Genomic DNA, 25,180 nt, shown 5'->3' with positions numbered 1-25,180 from the left:
ATTGCTTGTTGATTGGTTGAACAGTGGGCCAGTCACCGGATGACCGGACACTTAGCATAATAGGCTTTTATTATATAGGATGACTTTGTGTGGCCAGTTCATCTACATATGTACTAGAGCAGCGGTTCTCAACCTGTGGGTCGCAACCCCTTTGGGGGTCAAACGACCCTTTACAGGGCTCGCCTAAGACCATAGGAAAACACATATATAATTACATATTGTTTTTGAGATTAATCACTATGCTTTAATTATTGTTCAATTTGTAACAATGAAAATACATCCTGCATATCAGATATTTACATTATGATTCATAACAGTAGCAAAATTACAGTTATGAAGTAGCAACAAAAATAATTTTATGGTTGGGGGTCACCACAACATGAGGAACTGTATTAAAGGGTCATGGCATTAGGAAGGTTGAGAACCACTGTACTAGAAACATAAGAGCAACACATGTTTAAGTGAGCAAATCTCTCTATATAAAACCCTAACATGTAAATAGACTGAATGGCGGAACAACTGAACAACCAGTCGCTATGACATGTGCTGAGCACAAGGGGGCATGAGAAGAACATGGCAGGTGTCAGCAGCAGGCAGTAGAGTGCAGAACATTGCGGGCATTGGCTGCGGCAGGATGGTGGAGGAAGTGAGTCGGGGTGCCAGACCAGGGTGGAGCACTGGTTACTGTCATCGGGGTGAGCCTCTGGTGGTTACTGAAAATTCTTTGCTCCCATGCACTGTGGTACCACCTGGCACACACACCTACTGCCAGTGCCAGCCCCTCTTGCACCCGCTGCTGGTGCCTGGCGCCAGCCCCAATCACTCAGGGCTTCTCCAACTCCCCCTGGTCCTAAGGGGCAATTGGGGCCAGCAGCCACCTCTTGCATCTGCTGTCAGCAATGGCCCCACTTGCACCCACTGACGGCACAGAGTGATTGGGGACGGCTCCTTCAGTGCATGGGAGTGGTGGTGGTGGGAGTGGGGCTGCTGGCAGAAAGGGGACCAGGGGCCGTGACAGGAGGAGCATGGAAGATGGGCAGAGATCTGCCCCTGTGCCCAACGCAGCCTCACGGCCCACAGTTCCTTTCAAGGTGCACGAATTAGTGCACTGAGTCCCTAGAGAATAAATAAAACCCCTTTCAGGGTATTGAATTTAGCATTGTTTGAATCATTCTTTAGATGGGCTTTTCTTGGTTAAAGGGAGGAGAGAAATGGAGATAATTTTAAGTTTAAAAAAGAAGCTTTCAAAAGGTTTGTACATCTTGAACTCCATGGTTATTCTTTCTTTATTTTTTAAATCTTTATTTTTGAAAGTATTACATATGTCCCCCTTCTCCCCCATTGACCTATAGGGCTTGGTTAGATAGCTATTTTCTTAAAGCAGGTAAAAAATAATAAATAGAACTAAAATAATTATGTACATTAAATATTCTGTCTACAAATTTAAATACATGCAAGATTGTCTTCTTTTGTGATCCCTTTAAAATCTCAAGTGTCTAATTTTAAAAAGAAATCATTTCAGTTCCTCTTTCAGTCAAAAGATTAAACAATTTTAATTTTCTAAGGAAAAAGCCCCCAAAGCCACATAGAAGTTTTTAATCCTGACCAAATATAAGCTGAATTCTTCAAAATGCCTGCCTCTAAGGTAAACAGAATCCATTAAAAAGTAGTTATTAAGCCCTGTGAGCAGAAAACAATATTAGAAGTCTAAAAATGATAGCTTCAGGGCAATGAGACTCATTGGAAGTGGAGCACAGTACAGGAACAGAAAAGGGAGAGGGATCCTTTAGTATCAAAAAAAGATTATGATGAAAAATATAACTAATTAGCATTTTCATTGTTTCTTTCAATAAGAAATCTCAAGATACTTTATGGGACAAGTAGGGTGATAAAATAAGCCTCAGGGTAGGCTACCAGATGGAATAATATATACAGGATGAAAATATACAAATATGGAGATGCTACTGTTTATGTAAGCTCTGTAACTGCCTAATCATGTTGTCCGTGTATATTTCCCACCACATTTAGTACTTTGGAGGGCATAATGCTTCACAGCAATAGAAAATTTTCAGAAAGTATTACTACCTAACAAGTGTAACTCTAAACTCAAGTGCAACTGGGTCAAGTTTCCAAAGTTTTATGTTTTGAACTAAAGCAAGCACACATAACACACACACACACACACACAGACACACACACACCAAAACACTGGACTTTATATTCATAACTAGAGGCCCGGTGCACGAAATTTGTGTACTGGTGGGGGGATGACCCTAAGCCCAGCCTTCACCCTCTCTAATCTGGAACCCCTCAGGGGATGTCTGACTGCCGGTTTAGGCCCGATCCCTGTGGGATCCGGCCTAAACCGGCAGTCGGACATCCCTCTCACAATCTGGGACTGCTGGCTCCCAACCGCTTGCCTGCCTGCCAGCCTGATCACCCCCTAACCACTCCCCTGCCAGCCTGATTGATGCCTAACTGTTCCTCTGCCAGCCTGGTCCCCCCCAAACTGTCCTCCCCTGCCAGCCCGGTCACCTCCAACTGCCCTCCCCTGCCGGCCATCTTGTGGTGGCCATCTTGTGACCACATGGGGTGGCCATCTTGTGCGAGGGCATGATAGTCAATTTGCATATTACCTCTTTATTATATAGGATATGCCCTTGTAAGGAGGGACTATATGTATATATAGAGAACTAAAATATAAAAGATATACATACATGTATATGTATATTTACATATATACAAACATATATGTGATATTATATATATGGTATAAAAGTTCCAGGGAATAAAAACATATGCATATCTTTGTAGTATTAAGTCCTGTGCCATCAAATGCAACAGGGGTTTGGAAATGCACTGTACTTCTTTAGCTGCTATTATAAATGTAAGTGATGTTCTTGCTAAGGTCAGATTCCCCTAGCCATATTATAGTTAATATTCAGGAATCATAATGAAGTTTAAATGTAACCCATGCTAATACCACAGGGCATGTGTTCTGTTCAGATAAGGCTTATTTTCAATAAATGAAGGGAAGGATCAGCCTTTGTCACAATTCATTAAAGCCATCTATTGCACTGACAATTCAACAAAAATGGCTCACAAATTAATGATTCTATTTCCCTTTTAAAATAAATCCCAATGTCATTTTTATATTGGTAATGATTCTCTATTTCTAATAAATATATAGATAGAACATTGATTAAACTATATGGACTACTCATCAATTTATTAACTCTAAAATAACACCGATATACATATTCTTACTGACCTAGAAATAAGCTTGAATATCCTTTTAAAACACAAGCCTACATCAATCAACTTATTAATTAAAGAACTCATTCATATCGCATTTTTTTCCCCTATAGAAGCTAGTGTTTAGAGTATCTTAGCATTTTGAAAGCAAAAAACGAAAGTAGTGCTAACATTATATATGATCATTGGAGATGACGTCCAAAACCTGACAGACCTCATTTAATTTATGCTTCTGATGTCTCTGGGAGCCGGGGTTCCTATATTCTATTTTCTGGATATTCGCATTCCTGTTATGTAAAGTATCGTTTAGATCAGTATTGGATATTTCACAAGTTCTCACCACCAAGGATAGATGGTCATACAAACTTGACTGCACACCAACCTCTGTCCTTTGCCACAAAGACTAGCTGGATAGGGAGTTTTGGAACTCAAAAGTGAGGAAAATGTCAAGTTACTATATTGTACACCTGAAACTAATATAACTATTATAATATTATATACCAACTGTCCCAAAAGTTTTAAAGAGTGGCCTGTCACACCTCATTCTTTCCTGGATAGGACCCGTTTCTTGACTTACTTGTTCCTGGAACTGATTCATTCTCCGGTGACTGGCTACTCACAGACCTTATGATTCCAGTCATGTAAATATTTCCATTTATTTACAGATGTCCTCTTTGTAGCACTGTCTCTATTGCCACTAAATATTGATTTAAAAAAAATAACAACAACAATTCTGAGGCCTTCCTGTGATTTCTGTCTTCATTCACTTCCAAAGCCTCCTCCAGTCAGCTGCTACCCTTAAATCCTGGCAGCATGATCACTGTCAGGGTCTCTGAGATAAGCAAAGAATAGCAGCTTTCAGCTTCCCATGATCATGAACTTGCTTGATTTTTCCATAGTGATTGCCCATTGGATTAACATAATGTTTATTTCATCCAGACCCAACTTCACTAGTTATGATTGTGTGACCTGAGGTTTCTGTCCTTCCACAACCAACATATTTGATCACTTCAGGTAGCTCTTTCAAAGAAGGTACTATTCTTAGTTCTCACGTAGACTGTGCCACCCAGACTTCTCCTTTCTCCTTTCTATCCTGCATCATCAAATTGTTGGATTTGTAAGCATTTTAGTCATCTGTTTTGAAATTGCTACAGACATAGGGAAGAAAACGTTGTAAGAAAACCAGAAAATGCAGACTGGTTACCATGGCAAATATTTGTACAGTATTTCCCAAGAGAAATGTAAATCATTGATCAGGATTTTTGCTCACTTCTTAAGTCATCTTTGATTTTTTGGAGTGCGTCTATCTTCAAATGAGTCAGATAATAATATTCAATGCATTATTAAAGAAATATGATTTTGTAGCCAATGTAGGATTCCTATATTCTAAAATGAGTAACTGTGGTGTTAAGCCAAAGAGAGAAAATACTACAGGTAACTCTATAACCAGAAAGACAAACAATCCATATAATTTAAAGATGTCTAGAAACTAAAGTTGATGTAGTTAAATCAATGATGCAAAACTGAGCACAGTGGGACCAGTGATGCCTCAAATGCAATTAAACAAAATGAAATACATCCAAAATGTGTTTTCAGTTAATGATAAAATTCCATTTAATTGCAAAAAAGAAAGGAAATCATTTAAAAACAAGACTCTATGAAAAAAAAATCAAAGAAAATCCTTTAATGTTGCCAATACAAAAGCAACTGGCAAAACCAATTCAATGCAGCTCCATTTTTAAGCATCTCTAAATGTTACATTGTTTTAGTGCTGAAAATAGAAAAGGGGATAAGTGGATGCTACACTTAGGTAACTTACAAACCAGTTGAGAAACAACAAAAATGTAGCTCATTAAAATACTACTAGAGGCCTGATGCACAAAATTCGTGCAAGGGGCTCCTCCCTCGCAGCCCTGGCAGGTTGCCTCGGCCCTCGCAGCCCCAGTTTTGTCTGGAAGGTCATCTGTAAGGACGTCTGGAAGGTTGTTCGGCCGTCAGGTCTAATTAGTATATTATGTTTTTGTTATTATAGCTGATACATGAGATCATTGAGGAATAAGCAAAGTGGTATGAGAGAACAGAATAATCTTTGAGGTAGTTCTCACTCCTGACATCTGACTGAAATGGAAATAGGTGTGTGGCAGATGGGAAGTCTCTACAATCCATGCGTATACATTTCCCAGAGACTCAGATTTATGAGCACGTAAGCATGCATTCGCCACAGAGAAATAATTGAAAATCAATAATGAATCAAAAGTTAAAAGACCCAAGGGGTGAGCAAGTTTCAGTTGTCTGAACAAAGTTGAACAATTTGTACTGATTCTAAGTAAAGATAAGTGAAAAGGTTGTGATTTGATGAAAGACTTGTAAGAAAAGAGATAGGGGACAAGATCAGGTTTCAAAAAAAGTTACAGGTAGAGAAAGTTTTATTTTAAACTTCTAATCAAGGATGGTAAAATAACTGCGGTGTTCAGCCAGAGAGAGAAAATACTATAGGTAATTCTATAACCTAAAAAGGCATTATTTATTTTACATTGAAGGCATACATTGAAGGCATTATTTATTGTAAATCCATTTTATTATCAAGGCATGCTTTATTATGTTACTTTCCTGAGAAAAGAAGAACTTTCCCCTCACATAGATACCCCTAGTGGCATATGAGAAAGGTGAAGTAATATTAAATTTGAGGGCCTTGGGCCTTGTGGGCACATGGTGGTTGACCATGAAGCTAGAAGTTTATGAAACTGCTGAACTAGGAAAGATATGCCAATAAACCTTTAGGATGCGGTTGCGTTTTTTTAATAGGAGTAGAAAAATGTAACAACTTGAGGGATCAGATTGTTTATCCGAAAATGTTTTATCTAAGAAAATTCTCAGACATATAGAATGTAACTGGCTCTACTAATGGCTTTGCCTCAGGAAATTCTTAAGAAAATTTAACATGTCTAAACCTGCACTCATATCTTCATCCCTTAATTTATTCTTCCATTCACTTACATTGATTGAACTCACATGAGAGCCTTGGGATGCAAATACAAAGTTTTTAAAGACTTAAATCTAGTACCTTAGGTTCACTGGTAAAGGTCTATTATGGTAATAACATACATAAAATATACTAATATACATAAAACGCCTTTGGATTTCTTTAGAGGGGCACCTATATGAGGCTGGCCTGTGGCAGGTCAGATAAGTAAGGCTCTTTATTTTGTTATCTGTGTTGACTTTTGAGAGATAAATTAGAGGTAGGCAGGTAAAGAAGGGAAGGTTGCTCCAATGTATGGAGGAAAATGAATATAAACATTCAAAACTACTCAGGATGCCTGGAGTACAGACCGGCTATGGTAGATGATGTGGGATGTGGTCTGAAGGTCATGGAGGGCATTTGATGCCATGATGAGAACTTGCTTTTATTTTTTTAGACTGTGATAAACTATTGAAAGATTTATAGCAAGGAAATGACATCATAGAATTTGCATTTTCCTAAGCTCATTCTGGTGACAATGCAAAGGATTGATTAGGGTAGGGGACAAGTCAGGAGATGAGTGAGTAGGTTGATGAAGCATTTAAGAGAGATATAATGGTATGAAGAAGGAGGATAGGTTTTCAATCTGTAGATTTAACATTGTTTGGTAACCAAACAGAAATGGTGGTTGAAGAAATTAAATGCAACAGTGACAATTCCCAGATTTCTGATTAGACACCTGGTTAGATGTATATGCCTATTATCAGTATGTGAATAAAAAGAGGAGAAGCAAATTTTGAGTAAAATGAAGTTAATTAAATTTTCAACATATTAGGTTTAGGGAAGTTATGAAACACGCAGTTTGAGATAACTAGGGTGCTGTTATATTTAGGGTCTGGAGCTGAAGATAAGGATCTTGCATTAGTTTGCTAGGGCTGCCCTAACAAAGTAACAGACTGGATGACTGAACACAAATTTGTTTCTTATTGTTCTGGAGGCTAGGAGTCCAAGGTCAAAGTGTTGACAGATTTGGTTTCTTCTGGGGTCTTTTTCTTTAGCTCGCTGATGGCCAGCTGCTTCTGTTTCTTCTGTGCACACGTGCCCCTAGTAGCTCTTCATTTTGTCCAAATTCCCTCTTCTTATAAGAACACCTGATTGGATTAAGCTTGAGCAAGTGTTTTAACTTAATCACATCTTTAAAGGTGACACCTATTTCTTAAATATGTTACAGTCTCAGGGAAAGGGGTTAGGGCTTCAGTATATGAATTTGGGGGGGGGGGCATAATTCAGCCCATAGTAGGTCTGATTTGCAGATTGATTTGGGACTTAATGACCATGGGTGGTAATTGCAGCCTAAGAATAGATGGGATCACCCTGAGAGGATGTAAACATTATACCTGTCTCTCAGGATTGACCTGAAAAATGAAGTCCAGGGAGGCCTATATGAGTCTGAAAAATAATGCACTAGTCTGGATGGAACAAGAACTTGGAAATTTTTTTAGGTCAAATGCATTATTACCTGTGATTTTCTAAGCTCAAGAGGACTGTGACCCCACAGAAATCCTTGAAGATGATTAGAGTATCTTTATGTTGAGGGACAGTAGACTCATCTGTTGAAACAGATTCCATTAGGAGCGGATGGAAACTTTCACCTTCACCTTTTATCATATTTGATGCTATTGCACGTGATGTGCATACTGGGCTGGCTACTGTGGCAAAGGAAAATCCACGGGAGCTTCGGCACGGGATCATATGTGAAATGTTTTTCCCAGTTACTTCTCAGTGCCGCAGACTCCACAATTCACGGGAGCCACCAGTGAAAGGATGCAGTTGCTATTTATTCTATAACTAGAGAGCCTCTCCTTACCCATGGAGAAGCCCAGTAAGTGAGATATATAGTCAAATAGCTTTTGTTTCTCTTGTAGCCAGAGTACTAAGTCAGCAAATGGTGGTAAAATATATCACCATATCCATTATATTCTCTTCTAGTTCCATGAATTTATCTAAAACCATTGGTGATAATATGTTAGCACATTAGAAAAATTCATAGGGTTACTTCAGAAGCCAAGTAATTGTAAGCTTTATATTTCTGTTTGATGATAGTTTGGGTGATATTGGAGAAAGACATTAATGAAATTCAAGAGATTTGTTTGTAATTCGTGACTTCTATAGAATTCCACTCTTGGGCAATTTGTTATTATTTGGACGTCAGTTTTACACATGTGAGATAATGAAGCTAGTCCATCATTCTTAATTTCTTCTAGGAAATAAAGAAAGATGAGTAACTCTGTTTATCAAATCCTATTTACTTGGTTCTGCTAAGATCTATTTTGAAAGTCTTAATATTTTATAATTATTATGGCATCTCTAAAAGGAAAGAAGTTTACTAATCTTTTATACACTGAACTAGGAAGAATGCACTGCTAAAGGTCTTCTCTGAGAACTGTTTAGAAAGGAGATCATCTATTAAACACTTTGAAAAGGAACTGATCACATTTTGCATCTGGCCCTGGATAACAAAGGAAGATGCCAATGTACTGAAAGATAAAAAGGAAATGATTTGCTAGCTCTATCATCATAAATATCAATGAGCACTGTAATTTTAATGTTGCTGAAATTGGCACTAGGGCATTATTGATTTTCTGTATCATCTAATGCTTTCCTGCAAATATCTTTTATAAAAGTACATTGTATGTCTTCTTAATAATCTTTTCTTGAGCCGTATACTATCAAATCCCGGAGAGCACTATTCATTCAGCAGTAAGTTAATGCCATCAAAAATATTGCTATTAAAATTTTGTTAGACTTGAACTAATATCCTGAAACTGATACAATCTAATTGTACTCTTCATCCCAACCAGCCACCTTGACTGTTTTATGTTAAGCATTTAAAACATCAGAAACGCTTTCTAAAAAGACTATTAGAATTTATTCAAATTTTATTTTTTTGTCATTTTTAATGCAGGGGTAATTATTTTTAAAGTCTGTTGTTGTAACATCTCTTGGTTTCCAGGCAGACCTTCCTCTCCTGCCCCCTACAGGTGCTTTTCATTGGGGGCAAAATAGATAATCTCAGAACATGACCTGTGTGAAATGTGTGCTGATGTTGTATAATTCCCAGCTGCCTTACGTCTGGGCATAGAAGAATTACTGCATCACACAGTGTTAGAAAGACAGAAGATAGAAGATAATTACTGGATTTTATGTTGCCATTGATGTGTGAACATTTTCAAGGAAGAAAATCCATTCATTTTGAGAACATAGGCACACTGATTAAATGCACAACTCGGTCCCATAAAAAATTTATTCTTAACACAGTTTTTACTCTAGTAAGCCATTATTTGAGAGTGCTTCAGTGAATTTTGATTTTATTTTGAGGATTGGAGACACATTCCAATGCCCCTATTCTTCCTCCAGGTCAGTCAGGCATAGTAATAAACGTTTCAGTGACTGAGATATTTAAAGGCATTTTCTTTCTGGTTCTCTTTGGGGCTGCCATGCAGTAAGTTTACTTTGGCATTGCTTTTCATCTTTACCTTCTCACGCCCAAGAAAAGGATTTGTGTTTCTGGAAAGGACAGCAGCTAAGGTCAAAGTGGGGTGACATGCCTGGCCCAGCTGTCTCTTTGTCTCCCTTTTATTTCTTTTTTTTCCTGAAGTTTAATAAATAAGGCAAATTTGGGCATATTCATGTCTGCTGAATATAGGTAGAAGTTGGATTACTAAAAGAAGGTCAGACATATTTAGTTGAAGAACTCTAATATTTTTAGATAAACTGAGAATCATTAGGTATTTCTTATGCTCTCCTATTTTTCTTAGAGACCACTCTTAGAAACTGCATATGGGGCCAGAGGCCTGTTAACCTCACCCAGTGCGGTGTTTCTTGGCTTCTTATTACACGCATGCATTAATCTGACCCAGTATGCTGCTTCTTAGATTTTTATATACATACAGTTCAGAGTTCATAGTTTTCTTCTTTCTCAGTTAGTTAATTAACTGGAAATGTAACTAAGGGAGAACATGTTACCCTGAGCCTGGATCCAAGCATGGCTGCCTGGATCCTGAGACCACTGTAAAGCTGCAGGCAAAATACTTCATAGGTATGTGCACACGCGCTTTTCTGGGATCTTACTAGAATCTTAGACATCCCCCAAGGTTAAGAATTTTGTAAATGGACCACATTGCTCTAGCTAGCAGCCATACTAAGTTTTTCTTATCAAATTTAAAATGCAAAATCAAAGCCTATGTTTCTTGCTACAGTCAGAGTCTTATTCTAGAGGGAAAAGGGATGCTTAAAATTAGTCTGCTACTCTATGCCTAAGTCATAGGTTTGTTGATTGAAGCCAGCTTGTAATAGATTTTCGCCTCATGGAGTTTTTTGCAGGACCTAATAACCCTCTTTCTCTTTCTCTTTCTCTTTCTCTTTCTCTTTCTCTTTCTCTTTCTCTTTCTCTTTCTCTTTCTCTTTTTCTCTTCTCTTTCCTCTCTCTCTCTCTCTCTCTCTCTCTCTCTCTCATTCTCATTCTCTTTCTTCTGTTTCTTTGTCTCTTCTTCCCTCTCCTCCCATTTTTTCTTCAGTTGTTCTTTGTCTCTCCCCGTGTAGCTAAAAAAAATGAATTAAAAATTGAGACCTATTGAATACACTTGGATCTAACATTTCTTTACTATCAATGCCCTTAGTATTGATTCCCCCCCCCCTTGAATTACCTAGAGACCTACAAATAAGTGATAAGTAGAAAGAGAATGGCTGAGGCATTGTCTTTTGAGGGAATTTGGTTTTGAATGGAGTGAAGGGACCTAGTGGTGAAAAGTTGGACTAACTATGCCGACTTAGCCAGCAAACTTTGGTTTGGGTCCAGGTGGTAAGCCTTTGGGATGTTCCTGCAAGAGCGTCCACCTAGCTCACTATTGGACATCGAACAAGGACATGGGGACATTCTCACTTGACTATATGCTACTTTATCCTTGAGCGAATAGGGAGGTAAAACTCCAATCTGAAGCTCCTAAGGGTGACCTAAGGTGTCCTTCACATGCTGTGGCCTGTTTTATCAGAACTGTACTATTCCCGCATATACTAGACTGTATATTAAGTAAAATGACCGCATGTTTTATCTTAGTATTTTTAGAAATTAGGTGAGTACCTGACACATAGTAGGTATTTCAAACTGTCTAACTACATGTTTTAATCCTATGTGGTAAGAATTTAATTTTTTTCCTTGCTGGTCTGATTTTGGTCTTTCTGTTCATTCCTGATTTTCAGTGTCATGGATCACGTTTTTTTAAAAAATATATGAATTGTTCCCTCAACCCCCCAAACTGGCATACTTAAAATTATGTCTAACAATTTCCCAGATTGATCAAATATTAAAAAGTATTTCATGATATAATGCTGGACTGGCATTATGCACTCAGATGTGAATAATTGTCAAACCTGTTAGACCTCTTAAAATAATTTTTTTTCAAATTTCTGAGAAATTTGAAAAAAATGTTCTGAGTATATTGTTATACTTAACAATAGTTTCTTAATAATGTTGTCCTCCCCTCCAGTATCACTTTCTGGCTAATACAAAATTTTATTTGCTTAATCAAAAACTCAATATTCAGTGTATTCAGTTATGTGCAAAAGTATGGACCATATATGAAATACTATCTGTAAATACTAATGGAACAATTGCAGATTTATACTTGACTGGGTGTACATGCTTATGGATGACTTTCCCATTAGTTATTTGAATAATCGTGGCTGTAAAATAAAAGACACAACCAGAGAAAGATGCAATCTAGTTTGATCATTGCAGAACTATTTGAAGAAAAAGAGATGGGTTGTGTGAGTCAATTATCGTAAAGAGAATGGAAAGTAAATGACTCCAAGTGATTTCTTTTAGATTAGTAAAAGCAGCACGAAAAACCTCCCAATTCCCCTTCTTTCCTCCTTAACTAATTTTATGCTGGTTTTTATTGCCAAGTGCACCTTTCCTCCATGCCCTGCAGGAATAAAAGCTGTTGACTATATTTGGAAGAAAAGAAAGGGCTTGAATCTGTTTGTTTGCTATACAGACAGGCAACTCGGTAAAAATAAAACTTAAATTGAGTTAATGAGGTATTAACCCAATTTAAGAAAATGACAAGGGCATTGATATCTCAAGTAAAGTTGTACATGTAAAACAAATTGAGAGAAGCATTCAACTTCCATATCTGTTTTTAAAATTTAGAACAACAGAAAGACAGAAATAATTATCAATTTGTCAACCAACCAACTCATAAAACCAGATTATTTTAGCAATTGTGCAATAGTTTGTTTTATTGGGATGATTCACAAAGGTTATTTTCTTCAACTTCATTACCCACTTAAATATCCACTTGTTTGCCCTATAACCTGAGTGGCAAAATATAATTAGGTTTATGAGCTGGAGTGCCACTGCAATCCACACAAAACTCAACTTTTCTGGAAAGATTATCAGCATTTTGGGTCTCTGGGTTTTAAAATCTAATTAAAACATGACTTCATGGATTTGTAAAATAAAAACAATAACAATCCAGAACAGAATGTAATTAAATATGATATACAACATCTCTGGCAATAGATATCCTTCTATATTTTTATATAATCATTAAATTATTATTAGATAATTATTACCTTTTAAGCATTATGCTAACTCTGCATTTCTTGAAGCTTGGTTCATGGTGATTGAACTTTTACTTAAAAACCTGCAATGGCAAAAACTTAGTATCTTAAAATATAGGTGGCTTTATTCTTGGCTGGTGTTAATTAGATAATTATTACCTTTTAAGCATAAGCATTGATGCTAAATATGCACTTCTTGAAGCTTATTTATAACTTGGTTTCATTTTCCCTCTTTTCTATGGTAAGAAGATTGAAAAATCAACCAACCAACTAACCAACCAACCAAAAAAAAAAAAAAAAAAAAAAGCAGCAACAAAAAACAATCTAACCAACCAAACAGAAAAACCCTAAAACACTAATGCAGACAATAGAAATTGCCTAAAATTCTCTACCTAGGAACCAAAACGTGTGTGCAGAAACGTGTACACGTGTGCATGTGTATGCTTGCACATAGGTGCTAATGTTGGAAAGAAGTTTAGTATTGAAACCACTCTAGGTCAACAAAGGTCATGGAGGCTTTAACTCCCATGCCCACACTTCCATTCTCCTATGCAAATACTCTCGAACTGTAATTGGATCAGTGAACACAAATGCTGTACAGTGCTCTGGGAGCCTTAATGGTAGATAATGGGAAGGAAACGAATTGCTGACTTTTGAAAGATCGGGAAGAAACTGCACCTGAAGGTCATGACATGTTGCAAAGTTTGTGTTTTCACAACAACCTCTTTCATGGCCACATTAGTTTGGAAGTTTATGCACATTGCAGTGCCAAGAAACGCCTGTCATGTTACAGAGAGATAAACATATACTTATAATCATACATATGTATGTAAACACATTTTTTATGAGCAGTGAGAAAATATACTAGTAAATATAGAGAGGTTAGTATTGGTTAACTGGGGAGAAGAAATTAGAGAATGATTTGGATAAATCATTATTTTTCTTTATGGATTGTATTTTTATTCTTGTAGCTAGCAGTTTTGCTCTTGTAATTTAAAAATTTAGTAAACTTAAAAGTAGAAGTTTAAAAATATTTGAGTTTATCTTAAAGTTTTATTTATCATAGGTAAGCAAAATCATAACAAAGTTGGAAAACTGTCATGAGGTTGTCATTTGTGAAGTTGTCCCATTATTTCATCAAATAAAAAACTTAAAGATCAATCAAATTGGGGTGGCATGAAATCACTTTATGAAAAATCACAGTCATTTGGCTCTTTGTATTTTGATTGGTGAATTTGATTATAAACCATTCTCATTTGTAACCTCTCCTTTTTGTTAACAAAAGTTGAAAGAAAGTAGGTTAATTAGTAAGAAAAGTAACACGTGATTATTTCTCTTAAACAAGTACTTTGAAGGTGCTCCATGGAATTAGAAGAGGAAAAAATTAAATTGCTTTCGACACATCCTTCCAAATCATATTGCACGTCAGATAGCAGTCTAGAGGGGCCTGCTCTTTCATAGGCTGAGGTCAGACCCAGATGGCAGAGAGCTTCAAAAATTCCTGATTATCACTAATATAGTCCTAGTTATAAACCTCGTTAGTCACCATTATAAACAAACAAAGGTTGGCCATCTGTTAAAAGGCCAGCATTTAGAGGAGTCGGTCAATGTGTTGGCAGCCACTGCAAGTTAAAAGCCCCAGGAGTTCATGGGAGGAAATGCATAGGTGTCAGAAATTATGATCCTGGCCAGATCTTTATTGTATTCTTACCCTCCAGTTTTAAGTCTATGTAGGTTCGTTTGCTTTAGCGAGTGATTTGGTGCATATTATTTAGGTGACTGTTATTTGGAGTAAGAATTTGAAGAATAATTTCATCTGTATTTAGGAACAAAATAAATTAAAAGGAAATATTTTATTTGATATGTAAGCTCAGTTTGTCTCTTCTCAGCTGTGATAAATATCATACATTTTACTTATTTACCTTTGCAAAGCATGGCTATGACAAGGACAAACAATAGCAAAAGCCATTGTATAGAATTGTGTTATAAGGAAAGAAATATAATCACATCATTGAAGCATTGCATATTTGGGCAATATGCTGGGATATAGATATGGCTTAGTTATACAGAATTTTCTGACATCAAAATAATTGTGATAATGAAAGGAGTTTTTAGGGGTAAAATAGACAGGTTTTAGGAAATTGTAGTCATTCAGGGGTCCATGGAAAAAGCACAGGGCTACAGAGTTGCAGAAGGTACATTTTCATAGAATAAGGGAGCTGGGAACAGCAGAAGGTACATTTTTATAGAATAGGGGAGCTGGAAACTGCAGAAGGTATACATTTACAGAATAAAGGGAAGGAAGCCCCTCATTCAGAGAGGGAAGAGGAAATTCGAGAGGGAATAGAAAAACAATAAGGGAGAAGAGGAGGAGAACCTCACATACCTCACGTGAGGTTTGAGCTCTGAAGTTGCTATAGTGACCAAAACAGAGGGGATAGTGACCAATCGGAGGGGATGTCAGGGCACAAAGAACTGCAGCCTTAATTAACTGTAGAAAAAAAGGGATTTAATGGGACTCTCTCCCGCTCCTCATGTGGGAGTCTGTGCTTGTTTCTCAATAAATTTCCATCTTTTGCTAAACCACCTTTTGTCCGTGGTTTCATTCTTTGACTCCACCGGACAAGGACCCAGGAATCATCCTGCCCAGAGGAACATCACACATTCCAGTTCAATTTTTGCGTTTTAATAACAAGACTTTTACTGACTAAAAATGACACTATTCTAAATTCTTGGAGGTATTTAGTAGAAGACTATAATGCTTATTCAATTAGCCTTTACAAAAAACATATATGGAGTATCTACCAATTCTCTGTATCTCTTGCCAAACACTGTCTGGTAAGACAAGAATGAACACCACTCCACAGGCACTGTCAGGATGATGGGTAAAGCTTAAAGTCCAGTCATAATAGGTCATCATAAATAGATTACTCATCATATTAGTTCATTGTCTCAGGTATCCCCCAGTGTAGGAATTTGAAGTGCCATCACCAAAGGCTTGGGTAGATCTCGTAGACGTGCTGCCCTCCTTTCTTCTTTTATTGGTTTGTGTTCCTCACTCTAAGCCTCAGGAGCTTATGCCCATGAGTATCATTACCGACAGCACCTTAGAATATTTTGTGTCTAAAAAATATAATAATTAAAATGCGTCTTGACTGCAAATTTTTAGACAAGTAAAGTTTTTTTGTTTCAGTTTCTAGGAGCAACACAAGGACCATTTTGAGCATTAGGAGAGTCAGTCCTCTTGTTCTCATCCCCACCTCCCCCCAAAAGGTCATCACTAGGTTCAGACATTTTTAGTCCATTTGCCTTTATGAAGCACTAGAGGCCCAGTGCATGAAATTTGTGCACAGGTAAGGTCCCTAGGCATGGCCAGCAATCAGGGCTGATCTGTGGGGCTACTGGAGGAGTGATGGGGGGGGTGGGGAGGGGCCCCCTGGCACCCATCTTGGCTGGCCTGGGGACTGTGGGCTGGGGACAGCTCCTGAGGTGTCTGCCCCGTGATGGTCAGTGTACATCATAGCGACCGGTCATTCAATTTGCATATTAGGCTTTTATATTATATAGAGGCCTGGTGCACAAAAATTTTTGCACTTGCGGGGGAGAGGGGGTCCCTCAGCCCGTCCTGTGCCCTCTCACAGTCTGGGACCCCTCAGGAGATAATGACCTGCTGGCTTAGGCCTGCTCCCGGGTGGCAAAGGGCAGGCCCAATCCCTAGGTAGAGCCCCTGGTCGGGCTCAGAGTAGGACTGATGGGGGAGTTGGGGCGCTGCTCCCTGTCATGCACAGAGCAGGGCAGATCGGGAGGTTGCGATGCCACCCCTAGTCACGCTCAGGGTACGGCCGATTGGGGGGTTGGGGCACCGCCCCCTGTCACACTCAAGGCAGGGTCGATGGGGAGGTTGTGGCATCACCCCCTGTCATGCACAGAGCAGGGCTGATCAGAGGATTGGGGCGCTGCCCCCTGTCATGCACAGAGCAGGGTCCATCAGGGGGTTGGGGCGCTGCCCCCTGTCATGCACAGAGCAGGACCCATCAGGGGGGTTGGGGCTCCGTACCCTGTCACACACAGAGCAGGGCCCATCAGGGGGGTTGGGGCTCCGTACCCTGTCACACACAGAGCAGGGCCCATCAGGGGGTTGAGGAGCTCCCCCCTGTCACTCACAGAGTAGGGCTGATAGGGGAGTTGGGGCACTGCCCCCTGTCACACACAGAGCAGGGCGGATCAGGGGGTTGGGGCGCTGCCCTCTATCACCCACAGAGCAGGGCCGATCAGGGGGTTGGGGCGCCGCCACTGTCACACTCAGGGCAGGGCCGATGGGGAGGTTATGGCTCTACCCTGTCTCACACAGAGCAGGGCCTGTTTGGGGGGGGGGGGGTTGGCGCACCGCCCTCTATCACCCACAGAGCCGGGCTGATCAGGGGGTTGGGGCACTGCACCCTGTCACACAAAGAGCAGGGCCGATCAGGGTGTTGGGGTGCCACACCCTGTCACACACAGAGCCACAGGGCGATCAGGGGGTTGGGGAGCTTCCCCCTATCAGGCACAGAGCAGGGCGGATAGGGAGGTTTTGGTCCCGCCCCCTGTCACACACAGAGCCGCAGGGCGATCAGGGGGTTTGGGTACTGCCCCCTGTCATGCTGATCCCGGTGCCGGGTGGCCTAGCGGCTCCGCTGATCCCGGTGCGGGGAGGCATATTACCCTTTTACTATATAGGATAGAGGCCTGGTGCACAGGTGGGGGCCGGCTGGTTTGCCCTGAAGGGTGTCCTGGATCAGGGTGGGGGTCCCCACTGGGGTGCCAGGACAGCCTGGATGAGGGGATGATGGCTGTTTGCATCTGGTCACACCCTGTTCAGGGTGGGGGTTCCCACTGGGGTGCCTGGCCAGTCTGGCTGAGGAGCTGAGGGCTGTTTTCAGGCTGGCGGGTGACTGAAGCTCCCAACCGCTCCTTTTTTTCTTTTTTTTTTTTTTATTCTGGGCCAGCTTTAGCTCTGAGGCCTCGGCTGCTGAAAGCAGGTTTCTGGCCTTTGTTTAACTTCTGTATTTGATACAATGTTGCGGTCTGGCTGGCTGAAGCCCAGTTGACTAAAGCAGGTTTCTGGGGTTTCGTTTAGCTTCTATATTTGCAACATAGTTGCTTAGAGTTGCAGCTGAGAGGCTGGCAAGTCAGGCAGGGAACGTTGGAGTCCCCCGTCACTGGAGCAAGCAAGCCTCCTGTTCGCTTTAAGCTGCCTGGCTGCCGGCCGCCATCTTGGCTGGCAGTTAATTTGCATATCACCCTGATTAGCCAATGGGAAGGGTAGCAGATGTATGGCTAATTACCATGTTTCTCTTTTATTAGATAGGATAGGATAGGATATTAAAGTTAAAAAGCCTCACTCAAATATAATTTGAGAAGGTTTCCCATTTAAATAGGATTTAAAGACAGTGACACTTAAGACTCTACTTACTCCTTCCAGTTTCTAGGAGAAGTTCTATTGATGGTTTCTTTTTAATTCTGGGAGGAAAAAAGCTATATGTATACAGATGCATATTTTACAAACACATTATTAAATCAAATCTGAGAGCACTGTATTCCTCGACTGAAACTATGGAACTTATCACAACACAACATATTTTTCCTAAAAATCTTTAATGACTATACTAATATCTTTAATACATTTCTCTGCAAGCAAGCCTTAGTTCATACTCTAATAATCTGTGTTTGCATGTTTGCATATAATGGTTTTTCAAGGCCATGCTGGCAGTCTTATCCTAATCAATAATAATGGCATGGTTTATGTTTTATAACAAATTAGGGCTAAACAAACTTAATGTAAAATCCAACCAACTGGGAAGAATAAGAGGTCATGATATACAGGGAAAAGAAATGATCTGTTCTTAATTAAAGATTCCTTTTCACATTTACTTTTGGTCTATTTTAGGAATGGGCATTTTTCTTGATTAAAAAGCTTTCTCCAGATGACTGATCATTGTTTCTCTTTTGAAAATTAAAAAAGAAAGAATGTATGCATTTTAGTCAGAAGACTGTACAATGGTCACCACTTTTAAAAAAATATATATTTTTATTGATTTTAGAGAGAGAGGAAAGGAGAAAGATAGCTATAAATGTTGATGAGAAACATTGATCAGCTGCCTCCTGCACACCCCCTACTGGGGATCAAGCCCAAAACCCAGGCATGTGCCCTGATGGGGAATCAATATGATAACCTCTTGGTTCATGGGTCAATGCTCAACCACTGAGCAACAACGGCCGCGTCACTGCTTTTAATTAGAAGAAAGACAGAAGTGATGAGAATTAAAACTTGCTTTTGTCTTGGACACCAATGACCAAGATTAAAAAGAAAATAGTAGAATCTCAATATCAAAATTAAAAGTACCAATCTGCCATACGTATGTGTTGTGGTAGGGGTATATATACATCTATAACAACTTATGTTCCTTGTAACATATCAACATGACTCCCCATAATATCTCACCCAGATGAAACCTACAGTCTCTGTGGTATGCGTGCGTGTGTGTGTGTGTGTGTGTGTGTGATAATATTTCCCACTGATGTCTGAAGCAACTAGAAAATTCAAAAGTAATCCTTTCTAACTCTGCCTTGTGGAAATTAGTTTTCTGTTTAAATATAAATGACTCACTGGACTGACATATAAGGACAGTTTCAAATTTACTTACCATTTTCTCCTTATGGTCTGCAATCAACTGTACAACATCTTAATCAAGGAAAAGTTTTGCAATTGCAACTTAAATGTATGAGACAACCATGCACTGGCCAGTTATTTCCCACCATTGTATATACTTAACTTAAATGCCGCATAATTTTATGCACAAATACTTCTTTGCAGGTGGTGTCTTTGATTTTATTGCCATGCTTGTTGGATCAAGAATTCCGATTAAGGAACCCGCATGGTTGTTTCATCTATAGCAGTAGTTGTGACTCAGAGTCAAGATTAGCAGAGTTTTAAAGAGGGCGCTGGTCCTGTCAGCTCTCTTACATGATAAGTGTTAGTTGGATCCACCCATCCTAGAGGTATAGCCCAAAGATAGATCACCTACATACCTTTGCATAGATGAGACATGTATGGCCAGAGGAAAACTGTGAAGTCTCTCAAGTCTGAATTACCTTTCTTTGCCCCCTTCCCCTCCGAATGGTGGGATATTTATTTCTTTTCTCTTTCTGCCATCTAGCTCAGAATTTTAGGCACCCGGAGTGAATTCCATTTCTATGCATATCTGGTCCAGTAAAAATATCCACTCTTGTCACATGGCTATTTCTCCTACATGACAAACTCCCAGAAAATGGAATTCCCCCGCCCTCCCCACTTCTGTGCAAGCTCTGTTAAAGAGCTATTTCCCACTGTCTGTTTTGGCAAAAAAGTTTTCTTGGGATGTGAGTTTGCTGCCTTTGCATGTGTGGCCCAGAGGCCTCGTACAGTCTCGGCTGGATAGGTCCCTTGGAAAGGGAAATAGCTAACATATCACGTTTTATGATGAGGCTGCCAGATTGTTGTTCTCCAGCATATACCTCCTAGTTGTTCTGCACCAGGGACTCCCTAGGGTGAATGGGAGAGATAAATGAGGTGTTATGGGGAATCATAATTTTGCATAAAGTGAAAGGATAAAAGAAAAGTGAAAAAGATTCAAGCTTAACCACAGGATAAGTCATATTAATTAGTCTGCCTATGACACGACTCCACAAGTGGAAATGAAATTTGTGAAAAGAGAGCCATAAAATGGATACACCTCATAGATAAATATCACTTGAACGCTACACTTCACAGCTTTTACACATTGTATAAAATTACTTCATTATTCATGACCTTATTAAAACACATTAGAGATACACTTGGATGTGAATTCTAAATGCTTAATCTCAGTATGCTCTGTGTATTTAAACATTTCATGAAAGATTCATTTCTACCATTTCATATTCAGACATTTGCTTTACAGTGACAAATTATGAAAAAAAATAGTTTTCTATGGTTCATTTGGTAAAATACCTAGTCCACAGTAATGTGAAGAGACAATGATGTGCATAATCTAAAAATCACGAATACACATTTGCCTCCAGAATAGATCCTTACATGTTTTCTGCATGTTCATCTTCTCAATTTTGCTTGGCTTAGACTACTAATGAAATTTGTATTGATTAGTATACCCCAACTGATTGCCAGGAAAGCCAGACCAGCCATGGGAAGAAATACCTTCTAGTATGGATCTACATTTAATACTTAATAGATTTTATAGGTAATTTATAAGAGTTGATAGAATATTAGGAGTTATCCCTTTTTGTTAAAATACCTCTGCAAAAGCATGAACTAAATACAATTTTTAAACAAATGGAAAACCAGGAAAGTTTGTGGTTTGAGTAAATGCCATCAAGAATTGCTCTATATAGTTAGATGAATTAGATTAAATATACACAGACATAAATATATAGATAGATAATCTATATTGTAGGCAAATGACACTGTGTATGTTTTAGGCATTTTGTAACTAGGATGTAGATCATTATTCACACCAAAGGAGCAAATTTTCCCTCCCCTTTTTCTCTCTTCCAAACCTTCACTTGTTTTGTTTTAAATAGTGTGATTTAAAAAGAAACATAAAATTTACCACCTTAATTGTACAGTTCAGTAGTGATCTCTCTATTATTATTTAAATGTACTTTCACAAATGCCTATGAGAAAGCTAGTAGGTCATGAAAAATCTAGAATGTAGTATTAAATTGACTTTGTTTATATACATTTTTTTCTAGGAATAATTGAGCACAAGAGTTTACTGGAAAGCTCAATGCCCCTAGAAGAAATATGCTTTTGCTATTAATACATTCACCTTAAAATATTGTATATAAACATTTTTTCCCATAGACTAGAGTTATATTTCTTTAAGATGTGCCTATATCAGCATTGTTTCGCTTGCATGATGAAAGGAGTAATCACTGCAGTCTAATATGTATTTCCTTTTTTTCTATGGAGTAATTAGGAATGCAACCCTGGATAAGTAATGATATATAAATTACTGCTGGTGTCCCAAGGATCCAGTAGCTCATACATTCTTTTCAAAAGTTTTTTTCTGTGATCATTATGCCTCATTTATGCTATCAAATATAGGATTCATCCGTTTTTTATAGCTGACTCTGCTTGTTTTGGAGTAAAGTAATTGAAGTTTATTGAGAAAGAGTAATTTAAAGAATTGAAAAAAATATTCTCCCTCTAGATAAAATGTAATCTTTCCTCTACACAAATATAAAAATGAATTAACATGTATAACTCTTGTGAATTTGCATAAATACTTTCCACCATGACAATTATCATAAATATGGTTAGGAAGATATTCTGGGTTTTAGATATTTCTTTTGTTAGTTCATTTAATGCATTTTGAATCCATAATAGAGACACATAATGTCATGTTCAAAAAGAATAAAAGTGTATATAATGACAAGTGAATATTTCTATTTCATCTCCTTGCCCTGTAATCATTGTATTTCTTATGTATCCTTTTTGGGACAGTTATTCATATTTAAGATTATATGGATATAGGTGTGTATCCATATCCGTAGCTATATCTATATCTTTCTGCACTGATTTTATGCTACATGTGCAAATGTGCATTTTGCTGATTTTTTGACATTATATCAGTACATATTTTGCTCTCATCCTTTTAAACCATTTCATAGTATTCCATTGTATACACCTGTTGCATATACATTACAGACAATAGTTGAAATTTATTTAATATTGAATAGCCCACATCCTCACTGTGTTAAACATTTTTAATTTTACCACTATAATCACTACAATAAATGTTTTATACAAATGTTACTTCACAAAAGGCCAGTATGTTTGCAGGATACATTCCTAGAATTAGTGTTGTTGAGTCAAAGATTCTGTGAATTATAAATTATGATTGCTTGATATTTCATTCTTCATATAATTATAACATTTAACATGCCAACCAGCAAAGAATATATGTGTTTATTACTCCTCACATTCAGTGTTTTATGTTCAAAGTACTATATCTTTAGTCAAGCACCTGCTTAATTAAATATGATTATGATATTTTTGCATTCTTTAAAAAATATCTTCTTCTCATTAAAAATATCAAATACTCTGCATTCTTGGAGTCATACTAAAATTTGAAGAAACAATTATGCACAACTTGCTATTAAGTCTGGCTGAAGATCCACATGAGAGATTTCAACTCTCCCTGATTTCTCTCAAATACAATACAACTTTATGAAAAATGGTATTAAAATAATTGCTTATTATAAACATTTGTTGAGCATGAACTATAAGAAGCCTTGTAAAAAGAAATCAGAGTTGGACATGGTCAAAATACATTTAAGCCACAATTTTAAAGTAGGGTAAAGAGAACATATACAAAATCACACCTATTAAACTACTGCTTAACTTTCCCTAAGCAAAGTTAATGACTCCCTCTTCCGTATTCCCATACTGCTCTATTTATACAGAGTGTGGCAAAAATAAGTTTACAGTTGTTCATTTGGAAAATAATACAAAAATTAATACATAATACCACAAGAATAGACTCTACTTTAAATACCCACAGCTATAAGACTACTTATGTCCCACCCTCTACAGCACTCATTCTCACTGTTTACTGTGCTTCTCTATTGATCTCTCAATGACCCTTCTGTATTGTGTGACCTTGAGGTCAGGCCTTGAGTTTTTGTGTATCCTCAATCTATAGCATAGTAAGTGGTAGGTGAGTAACTATTGCTTGCTTTATGAATAAATGCCTGCTGAGCAACACCTCTTTTTAAACTCACAATAAATCTACAATATGAAAATATTATTGTTTTATATGAGCTTGTTGACTTCTGTAATGGACAACTAGGTCACTCAGCTAATTAGTTGCAAAAGTCAGGACTCGTGGCTTGATATTTTCCGACACCAAACTCAAGCTTTGGATGAAAGGGATGATACTGCCTGCTGGGACAGATGAATGAATGAAGGCGTATCTCTTGCCCAGTTTAGATCACTGAGTTGCCCTTTATCCAGGTCCTGCAAAGTCACTGAGATTTGGTGTCATATCTTTCCCCTTTTGAGCTTTGAGTACTCCTCTGTCCCTGGGGGTAGGGTGGGGGGGGGGGGGTGGAGGTGGAGGATGGGGTTCTTCTCCATAAAAAAAGATTGCAGAGAGGATGAGTTTCTCTAGCCATTTCTGATCTTGCTGTCACCAAAAACACACCCTCTATATACTAAACATTTGCTTGCTAATCACTAAGAGAAAAAAAAAAAGATGGTGTAAAAATTACAATAATAAGATTAGAAAATTATAAAGATTCTGGAAATCTTAAAAGTTGTTTTTCTTTTGTGGTATGGCATCTTTGTTTCTTCCTCTCTCCAAACTAACCCCATGCCTAGTTTCAGCCCTCCAGTCGAAAGAACTGAAATGATAAATGAGAAGGAAAATGATTTTGAGGTGGTGAGCCTTCCAAAACCAACTTAAGAACTAGCTTATGGAACCACATAAAGAGAGTTCATCTCTATTTACCCCAAATGTAATCCAGCTATGATCACTTTCAGAAATGTCTTCATAGTTCTCAAGGTCCATTCTCCCAGACTGCACACGGAAATCTGGGTTTCTAACCAGTTATCTCCACTGTCACAGTCTCTACATTATGCGTTAATAAGGAATCTGTCTTTCCACCTTTTTATTTTTTAAAAATCCTTGAGGACTATGGACAGCTAATTCAAGAGGTACAAAGACATCAAGAGCAGAATCACATTGTTACTCTACCTTTTAGTTCTTTTTCCTACTCTGATCCACGTCTCATTAGTTTGCACTATCTGCAATAGAAAAGCTTTTACAAATCCTACTTATATGTGAAATGACTTGATTTTATAAGGAATAATTAGGGGTGTAGAGAGACAATTTACTTTACAGTAAAATAAATGAATTTCCAATAGCTTTGATAAACTAGATTGGGACATATTATTAACCAAAAAATAGGCAGAGTTATTAGTATATTGGTAATGTCAACAGTGTGCAAAGTATTGATGAGGACCAAATGTTTTAATTTTGTAAAGACTTAAAGTTACTTATTTTAAAGAAGATGAAAATATGCCTTGAATAATTTATTCTCTTAAAATGATTCATGAACTCACATTAAAAATTTAGAAAAATGAAATTGTATGGCAATGTAAAGTAGAATGATGTAGGTTTATCACTCATTAAATCAACATGAACATTTTGAATGAAAGCGTGCCCAGTAGTTTGGGGAAGATATAGCAATAAACAAAATAAACAAAAATTCCTGTGTTCTTGGGGTTTATTTTCTCCTAGATGGAAAAAGATCGAGCTA

General features: G+C 38.1%; 1 protein-coding gene across 1 annotated transcript in view; it reads right to left on the bottom strand.

The window, feature by feature from the left end:
• The window catches only part of KCND2 (potassium voltage-gated channel subfamily D member 2), a 518,551-nt gene that overhangs the window by 87,047 nt on the left and 406,324 nt on the right, over positions 1–25,180 (bottom strand).

This window comes from Myotis yumanensis, unplaced genomic scaffold (assembly GCF_028538775.1).
Source record: "Myotis yumanensis isolate MYYU_CA2020_CCGP unplaced genomic scaffold, mMyoYum1.0.hap1 SCAF_9, whole genome shotgun sequence".
In the NCBI taxonomy this organism is placed as follows: domain Eukaryota; kingdom Metazoa; phylum Chordata; class Mammalia; order Chiroptera; family Vespertilionidae; genus Myotis; species Myotis yumanensis.
The sequence above is the reverse complement of the archived record's forward strand: the minus strand, read 5'-3'. Positions and strand labels throughout refer to the sequence as shown.